This window comes from Onychostoma macrolepis, chromosome 05 (genome assembly GCF_012432095.1).
Source record: "Onychostoma macrolepis isolate SWU-2019 chromosome 05, ASM1243209v1, whole genome shotgun sequence".
Taxonomy (NCBI): Eukaryota; Metazoa; Chordata; class Actinopteri; order Cypriniformes; family Cyprinidae; genus Onychostoma; species Onychostoma macrolepis.
In genome coordinates this window covers 1,744,188-1,752,879 of record NC_081159.1, presented here as the reverse complement: position 1 = coordinate 1,752,879, position 8,692 = coordinate 1,744,188, and the positions used below count along the sequence as shown (strand labels likewise).

The window sequence follows — 8,692 nt, the reverse complement described above, 5'->3', positions numbered from 1 at the left end:
CAGTATCAGCCACCACTGTAATGTAAATAAATTATGTTTTTAAATTTAAATAAATTAAAAATGTATTTATTGGGTTTACAGTCAATAAACAATTGATAATGGACATTTTCTTGGAAACTATGATCTCCTTTGTCAATTTTTTAAAGAATAAGTAGTATTTATTTATAAAATGTTTACTAAGGCCTATCTTTTTAGGCTAAGTAATAGGCTATACTTATATTATTTTTCCCAATTTTATTTTATTTTTATTTATTTATTTATTTATTTTAAGAAAGACAAAGAAAGAACTGTTCGCCTGTTTCTTGAATGGTTAGTAAATTAAGCAACTTGTTTTTAAAAAAAAATCAGGCAGTGCTGCAGACAGCTCTCCTCCGCGGCGGGGCTTATCAGTTTCACCGTCGCATGTTTTGATTTCATCCGTCGCACGCGGGATTCTGCAGTTCATACAGGTACCGCGTTTACATTCCTGCAGCGAGAGGATTGCGCAATGTTTGTTTTAGCTTTGCTCACGATTCCGTTCAAAATAGTCGCGTATTGTTATATGTTGTTGTGTCGGGGCTAATTTGGGGTTCTTCGTGCTTTGTTTGCTTGTGTTTATGCGCTAGTGAGAGCAGGTTTGTGCGTGTAATGAAGCTGTCAGCACCGCGTCTGTCACTCATCGTGCTGTCAGCCTCAGCACAGATCGGGTTTGTCTGGACTGTAGAGCTCGGACTGTGGTCCATACCGCATCTACACTAACACGGGATCTTTATTGATGTCTGATTAGTGTCACAAGGTGGTCAAACTCTGTATTTGTGCATGTTGCGGATGTTGAATCAGGTTCGATGGTGTCATAACGTCAAGATCTAGTCAGTGTTGCAAACTCATTTTCAGGAGAAGTTGCTAAAGGAAACTCTTTATTTTTTATTGCTGAAATCAAAAACATACAAAATACCCACATAACACTTGAACAGACAATAATAAAATAAAACGGTAAAAATACACACACACACACACACACACACACACACACACATAAATAAATAAATGCAATAAAGGGCCATTGTTTGACATAAGACAGTGCAGAGCAAATTCTTCATAGCTTTCTTATTATTAGATAATGAAATCAAATTAATATAATTCTCCATGTCTCTTAAAAAGACCACAAAGACAGGTTTCCAATTTGAGAATTTGCATTTATGAATATAACATTTGCTTAAGAAAAGAAGTAAATTTATAATAAAACAAATATTTTCTTTTGTGGGGTCTGAGTCAAAATATCCAAATGTAATATTTATTTTTTTGTATAGAAAATTCTGGCAAAAGCTTCAACTTAACAAAAGCGCCAATATCATACCAAAACTCCTGAGTGTATTGACAGATTGTTAAACAACTGCTGCACCAAAACCAAACCATTATTAAACCAATTATCATAATACAGAGATTTGTTCTTAAATAAAATGTTCTTATTGTTCCAAATAAAACACCTCTGTGGTGAAAAATTATGTTTATAAATTAAAGCCCATGTTAGAAGAACCTGTCGATGAAAGTTTGATTGTGAGTTTTGACATATCATAATTACACATTAAAAGAAAAGGAAGACTTTTGCATCTTCTTTGTGTTTTTGCAATAATAGGTTTAAAATTGGTTTTAGTTATTTGTATCCCAAGGTATGTTAAACTATTTTTGACAGCAATACCCTCAATTGAGGCAACAGAGCAATTCTTAATTGACAGCAGTTCACATTTATTAATATTTAAATGTAATCCTGATGCCTCAGAAAAAGGTCGGAGAATACTCAATACTACAGGAATCTGAAGAATCATACAAAAATGCTAAAGCAAACTTGATTTGTTGTTAAATGGTGTTGTGACGTCATTACGTAATCACAACGCAAAAATTGTCACTGCATCAAATCTCAGCAAAAAAGATACATATGTTAATTTAGATTTGTTCATAAAATAATATAAATGCATAATATTAAAATATAAATAACTATTTTTAAATGCATTGAATTATTGAACATTTACACACTTTTGAACGATTACAGTTTTATTATTATTAAGCAAAACTACACATTCTGAACAATACTTTTAAGCAGTGCATTAGTAGTTAGTATGCTACACTCAGAAAAGTCTGTAAAAATAGGGCATAATCTACTATGTTACTATGAAGGAATTTTCTGTATTGATTTTTTTCCACAGGTTTTTACCTGCATTTTTAGTTACGCTTTGCGTTTTCGGGATATAGGATAATGCCCTGGAAAATTACTAGTAACTTTTCCATTTTTCTAGATATTTTTCTTACAGTGTACTAACTGATCAACAATCGCAGGTACAAGCTACTAACAAAGTATATCATAAATTAACTATTATTAAATTATTGTTATTATCATATTAAACCATTGCAAATAGCCGCTAACTTACTTCACATGATGTGTGTACTGCTAGGTGTCTTTAGTTTCCTCTTTTTGTGTAATTTAAATGCTAAATGTGTGCCTTTTTATTGTTTGAGTCACTTCTCAAAAGTTGCTGAAAGTTGCCAAATAAATTTTAAAAACAGCCAGATTTGTTGCTTGGTGCTTTTGGAAGAAAAGGTTGTTAGGGTAGTCTGAAAAGTTGCTATATTTAGCAACAATGTTGGCAACACTGGATCTAGTACAGAACTTTTCAGTGTAGGTGCCACCTTCAGTCCAATCAGAGTTACTCTCTCACCAATATTCAGTGTTTCTGTTGTTGTTTTCCCCAAATAGAAATCAAATAGAAATCTTTTTGAGTTCAACGTTAAGGATATGTGAGCAACATATTGTGGTTCTTACCAGTATTGCTGTACTTCAAATAAATTGCGCAAGAGCCTCATCAGTCATTGAGTTTTAGCAGACGTTAAAAATTAAGCATAAAAAAATAATAGACTGAATAAAATGAGTGCATTTTATTTTTATTATTTGTTATTATGTAAATTTCTAAGTTATGATAGCCGTTAATAAATACATACTAAATAATTATTATTTTTATTCCGCAAAGATGCAATAAATTGATTAAAAATGAAGACTGGAGTAATGTATTCAAATAGAAAACAGTTTTACATTTTAATTATAGCCTATTTTAAATTGTAATATTTTGCAATATTACAGTTTTCCTGTATTTTTGAGCAAATAAATGCTGCCTTGGTGAGTAAAAGAGACTTCTTTCAAAAATATTTAAGACTGGCCTGTCTTACTGACCTGAAACTTAACGTTTGAGAACCACTGCACTACACTAAATTTCAGTGTGCTTTAGAGATAACCGAGCAAATATTTAGTCACTAAAATACTTATTATATTAATAGAAATGCTCCTTTCAGCCAGTCCATAAGACATTGTTGTGTCCACTGCCAAACCACACACGAACACAGTATTGTGGGATATAGTGAAGTATACGTATGAGAAAAGTAGAAAAGATGTGATGCATATGTTGGATTCAAGTTGTTGTTTGTTGTAAGAAAAGCATCATTTGTTTGCAGATGCCATGTTTTAATATGTTCTATATAATGTAGTGCAATTCACACAGTTCAACCCTCTTGTTTAAAAAACAAAACAAAACAAAAAAACTGGCTGCAACTTGTCGACCAGCTCCGACTCTATGCGCAACACTAAAGATTCATGTCAAAACAGAAAAACTGTATTGTAGCTTATCAGATACTGAAAGATAATGATATCTTGTCAGTTCTGAAACAGTCTAGTAATTAAAAAATAAACAATCAAAAACATACAGTACTTTGACAGATTTGCAACTCAACTAGATTAAAGAGAGAAAATGCTTCACACTTTATTTTAAGGTCCAATTCTTACTATTAAGAAACCATTAACTACGACTTATCCCTCAATAAACTTCTAATTTGCTGCTTATTAACAGTTAATTTGTTAAGTTCAGGTATTGGGTAGGATTAGGGATGTAGAATATGGTCGTGCAGAATTGAATAAACAGCCAATATGTTAATAAAAGGCATGCTAATAAACAACTAGTTAAAAGTAAGAATTGGTCCCTGTACTAAAAAGTTTTTTTTTTTTTTTGATGATTCAGAAGATGAGTCTTCAATTTCAGGTAAACTGAGTTTTCCATGTATTTTATATTTTAGTGTTTGACAAGTTTTTTTTTGTGCTGCTTTTCAGTGTTGACTTTTTGCTACATTGCATGGAAACCGATTTTTGTTTGACAAAAAGTTGCAAGATTTGCACAGCCTTTCCAAAACGCATCAGTGTGTCGAAACCTGGCATGCACATTCATGACTCTAAATGAGAAATATTCACAAACTTTCCAGAAGAAGTAAATAGTTTAACCAGTGTGTCAAGCAGAAGCGAGCGCACATGAACCTGTCTGCATCAGCCCAGTAAAGCCGAATCCCTCAATACATCATTGCAAGGAAGCAGGTGATAACGTCCACAGATAAGCGTGTGTAACCTGCAGGCCTCTTTGGTAATCAGCTCTAAAGCCCCTTAAGTCCGGGTGCAATGACAAAGTGGCCACCGTCACTTCCCTCACACGCATACTGAGAGCAGCTATGCATTCAGCTCTTATCTCTGTCAGCCTCAGCGTGGCATTCACGCCATGGACAGGAACAATGCGGCCTGTCGCTCACCTCCGTCAGCCTGAGTGACAGTGGGTGTGGAAGCACTTGTGTCTGACTTAAGCTCTCTATCTTCCACAGAGCTGTTTTTCCAGTCTAGATACTCCCCCCTTCCCTCCGCTTTCCTTCACCGATGCACGGCTGCACAATAAAGGGCGTGTGTGTACCCCGCACTTCCTCCTCTGTTTGTTTAACTGCGCTTTAGAATGGACCTGCTGGTCCGTTTGCCACGTTTGTTTCCTTCACGGGAGAATTTGCCTTTTTTTGGCACAAGGGTGGTCATGTGTAAACTCGGGATAGAAGCGCTGACTAATGATTATGCGAGTGTTGGGCTCGGTGAGGTGGAAATGTCAGTGAACAACAGAAAGAGAGTGAGAGGAGGTAAACCGAGATAAGAATAAAGAAAAGAGTGAGTAATCTCCGAGGTATTATATCAGTCAAAACGGGGAGTACTGGCCACTGCATCAGCGCACAGCCTGCAAAGTCATTCTACTCCCTTTATGATTCATTGATGTTTTATCATGAAAACATTTTAATCGCATTCAGACTAGGGTCGACCGATTATCGGCACCGATATTAAGCATTTTTATGGTTATCGGTATCGGTCATTTTCAAAACTGATTTGCCAATGAAATAATTTTAAAGCATTTAAAGAAAGTTTTTGTCAGAGCCCTTGTTATTTTTAATCTTGACATTTATTTTAATTTTTACACCAGACATATATGAAGAGTTCATTTGCAAAAAAAAACAGATAACTGTGTTTTTAACAATTTTTAAAAAATCATGTTTTTTCATTGTGCATTCCAGTTAATCTCAACCAAACTGCACTTGGGCTATTTTGATTAGGTTAAAAAATAACAAAAAAAAAAAATACAGCTGACTTACACAAAACACATTAAAAACATGATAAAATAATAAACATGATTTTTGCAAATAAACACTTCATATATTGGTTCAAAATATCGGTTGCTGTTCTATTCTGAGAGGATACTGTCTGCTGTGTGTGCATTCACAGTGTTTTTGCTCAAATCTCAGTGTTATGTGATCATAATGTTCATAAACGTAACATTTATTATATTGTTTCATGCTTAATTTTCTCACATCATCCATACACTGCGCTGCACCAGAGGCTGTGGCACCTATTGAGAGTAAATGCAGGAGCAGTTGTGCTTGTAGAGCCCACTATACGTGAAAAAGCACTTGTATGTGTATGTATGGTTGTAGTAAGTGTTATAATTTTGTAATTCTTTATATTTGAAACAACCTAATTAATTAAACATTTCACCTTTTAACTTCAAAAATTAGTGTAACGTTTTCTTATGAATATGCCCCCTGGTTATTAGTGTTGTCATATGTGCTGAATGCTATTGAAAATTCGTAGTTGTTGTAAACGCATCCCTAGTAATAGTGATATATTTTATATGCAACTAGAGTTTTATGATGTAATGCTTAATATTTAATAATACAGACCAATGAATTCATTAAAGATCTTACCTTTGGGGATTTAGGCCAAGGTGTAGATTATCTTAACTTTAACCCCCGGTTTCACAGACAAGGCTTAAGCCTAGTCCCAGACTAACATGAGTCTGAGCTTTTTCAACTGAAAGAAACTTGCACAGATTGATCTTAAAATATATCAATGCCTATGTTTTGTCTCAAGAGGGACATCAGTAATGTTTTTTTCTAAGTCACATTTATAAAAATTACTTAAACATCTTGCCGCCTAATCCTGGTTTAGTCTAATCTAAGTCCTGTCTGTGAAACCGGGCCTAAGAGTTTTTACAAGGATCTTTAAGAACATTTTGAGCACTTCATATTTTTCCTACGTTTTGTCTTTAGAACAGTCCCAATAAATGTTTTTGGGAATACTCTTAACTTAATTTCCCAAGTTAGAGATAAGTAGAAAATAGATATCAAGAATTGTGACTCTGAACCATAGATACTGTATGTAAAAAAAAAACTAAAAAAAACTATGCCATAATTTATTTAAAATACATTTATTTAATACTAAGTATACTTCAAATCCATTAACATATTTATTGACATGTTAGGATTCATCACTTAATACATACTTTGTTTTAGTATCACTATAAATAAGGATTACATGATCACTGTGTAATATCGGTCTTTAAATGCAAGATATTTAAAGTGCACCTGAAGTACACTTGCAATAGTTCCACTTCAGCACAATCAAATATACTTCAGTATATCTTTAGCTGGACTTAAGCACAATTAAAGTGCATTAAGCACAAAACTAGTTGGTCCAGTTTAGCAGACTTCAAGTATACCAGTTTAGTATACCAAAAGTATTTTATAAAGCACATAAATATGTAAATGTATTCGTATACTTAGCACAGAATAAATGTATTAAAAAAAAAAGTGCTTTTTTATTTATTTTTTTTCACTAGGGTCTGCTCCCTCCTTCATTGTCTTTTTTTTTTTTTTTACAAAATTATAAGTCTGATTAGACGGGTAATCGGTCATCTCTTTTTGGCCTTTTCCCACATTTTATGTGCAGGGGAGTAAAATGATAACACTAGAATTGAACTTGCATCTCCCATTCACGCTCTGCAGCTCAGAGCACATGCATTAACTACTAGGCCACAGCTCCTGAAACACACAGTTTATTTCTCAGACTCATTTCAGTTTCCCATAATGCTTTGTCACAGCAGTGCTTTAAAGATGGCATCCACCTGCTCCGTGAGGGCAGCAGTAATCACATTCCCCACAATCTCCAGGGACCAGTTCAAAAGTAATCTGATCGGATTCTGGCCATCGTATCGGATCAAATCTTGAAAATGGGTTGTTCAAAAGAAGAAAAAAAAAGGATTCTGAATTCGGATTAGATCACAAAATCCACTCTTGGTTTTGATCTGGATTAAATCCTCAGTTTGTGTTGTTCAAAACGTTTTAGTAAGATTGGGATACTTTTGATCCAAAAAAACCTGGATTATTCTGATCCCAGCAGAAGGGTGTATTTCAGGAACAAAAATGTAATAACATTTGTAACATATAATATCTCCCCAAACAGCTGTCAATATCAAAAAAAAATATATATATTTAATTTTAAGTTTTTTTTTTTTTTTAATCACTGATTGTAAACTACATTGGCACAATCATCAGAGATGGACCAGTCAGAACGTGAAGTAGTTATTTGTGTAAATGCAATGCAAAACTAGAATCCAAAACATTGGCTTTTTTTTCATCTCTCAGCATGTCCCTTTAGGGACTCCGTAAAGCATTAGTAATCCAGATTTGGTAATGCAAAAAAGTTTGTATCTGGATCATTGTGATCCAATCCAGTTTTGTTTTGAAAAACCAGCACCAAAGTAAGATGGGTTACCTGATCCTGGATAGCAAAACATGGGATTTCCAAATCCAGATCATTCTGATCCAGATTAAACTTTCTGAACAACTGGCCCCAGGATCTTAGTTGGGCTTATTTATGAATGACAGTGGTTTGGGCAGACGTGTGTGGCTGTACATCTCTGGATCCAACGATTCCACAGCGCAGGGGGAGAGGAATGCGGACCAGCCCTCCTCGATCTTTGAAGCCCACGTTAAAATGACTGGCGCTCCCCTCCTCCGGTGTAAGTCACAGCGCAGGGGCCACAGATAGAGCCTGTGTTTGATCTGAAGGTCGCCAGCCCTTCGCCCGTGTTGAGAGATACCTGGCTGACGTGGCTGCTGCTTATTTAATAACATGAAGGGGAAGCGAACTCTCTCTCATAATTAGGCCTAATTACCAAGCAGGTGTTGACAGACGGCCCACGAAGAGACAAACTGCCTTTATCCACAGTCTTAGAGTCAGATTACTGGAGCTGTCTTATCTGTTACACCAAGAGAGCTGAAAAACTTCTCTTCATCCTCCATCAGAAACAGGCGTTCTCATTTCATACCTGCCTTTGACTGTACATTTAATTACAGATCCACAATGTTTTTTTTGGAGCATTTCAGACCATAATCATGGCGTTTCCAAGGCTGCATTTGTTTGATCAAAAATACAGTATTGTGAAATATTATTACAAATTAAAATAAATGTTTTCTATTTATTTTAGTTTAATATACTGTGTAATTTATTCCTGTAATGCAAAGCTGAATGATCCTT

At 34.7% G+C, this 8,692-nt stretch overlaps 1 protein-coding gene across 2 annotated transcripts in view; it reads left to right on the top strand.

The window, feature by feature from the left end:
- Positions 1–402: 402 nt before the first annotated feature.
- gnb1l (guanine nucleotide binding protein (G protein), beta polypeptide 1-like) overlaps positions 403–8,692 on the top strand; it is a 42,643-nt gene continuing 34,353 nt past the window's right edge. The window contains exon 1 of one of the 2 annotated variants that reach the window (XM_058777647.1): positions 403–449. The gene's annotated coding sequence lies outside the window, so the exon portion shown is untranslated. Of the gene's footprint in view, positions 450–495; positions 776–8,692 lie in introns of those variants that run through there. The other variant, XM_058777646.1, reaches the window with a different exon arrangement.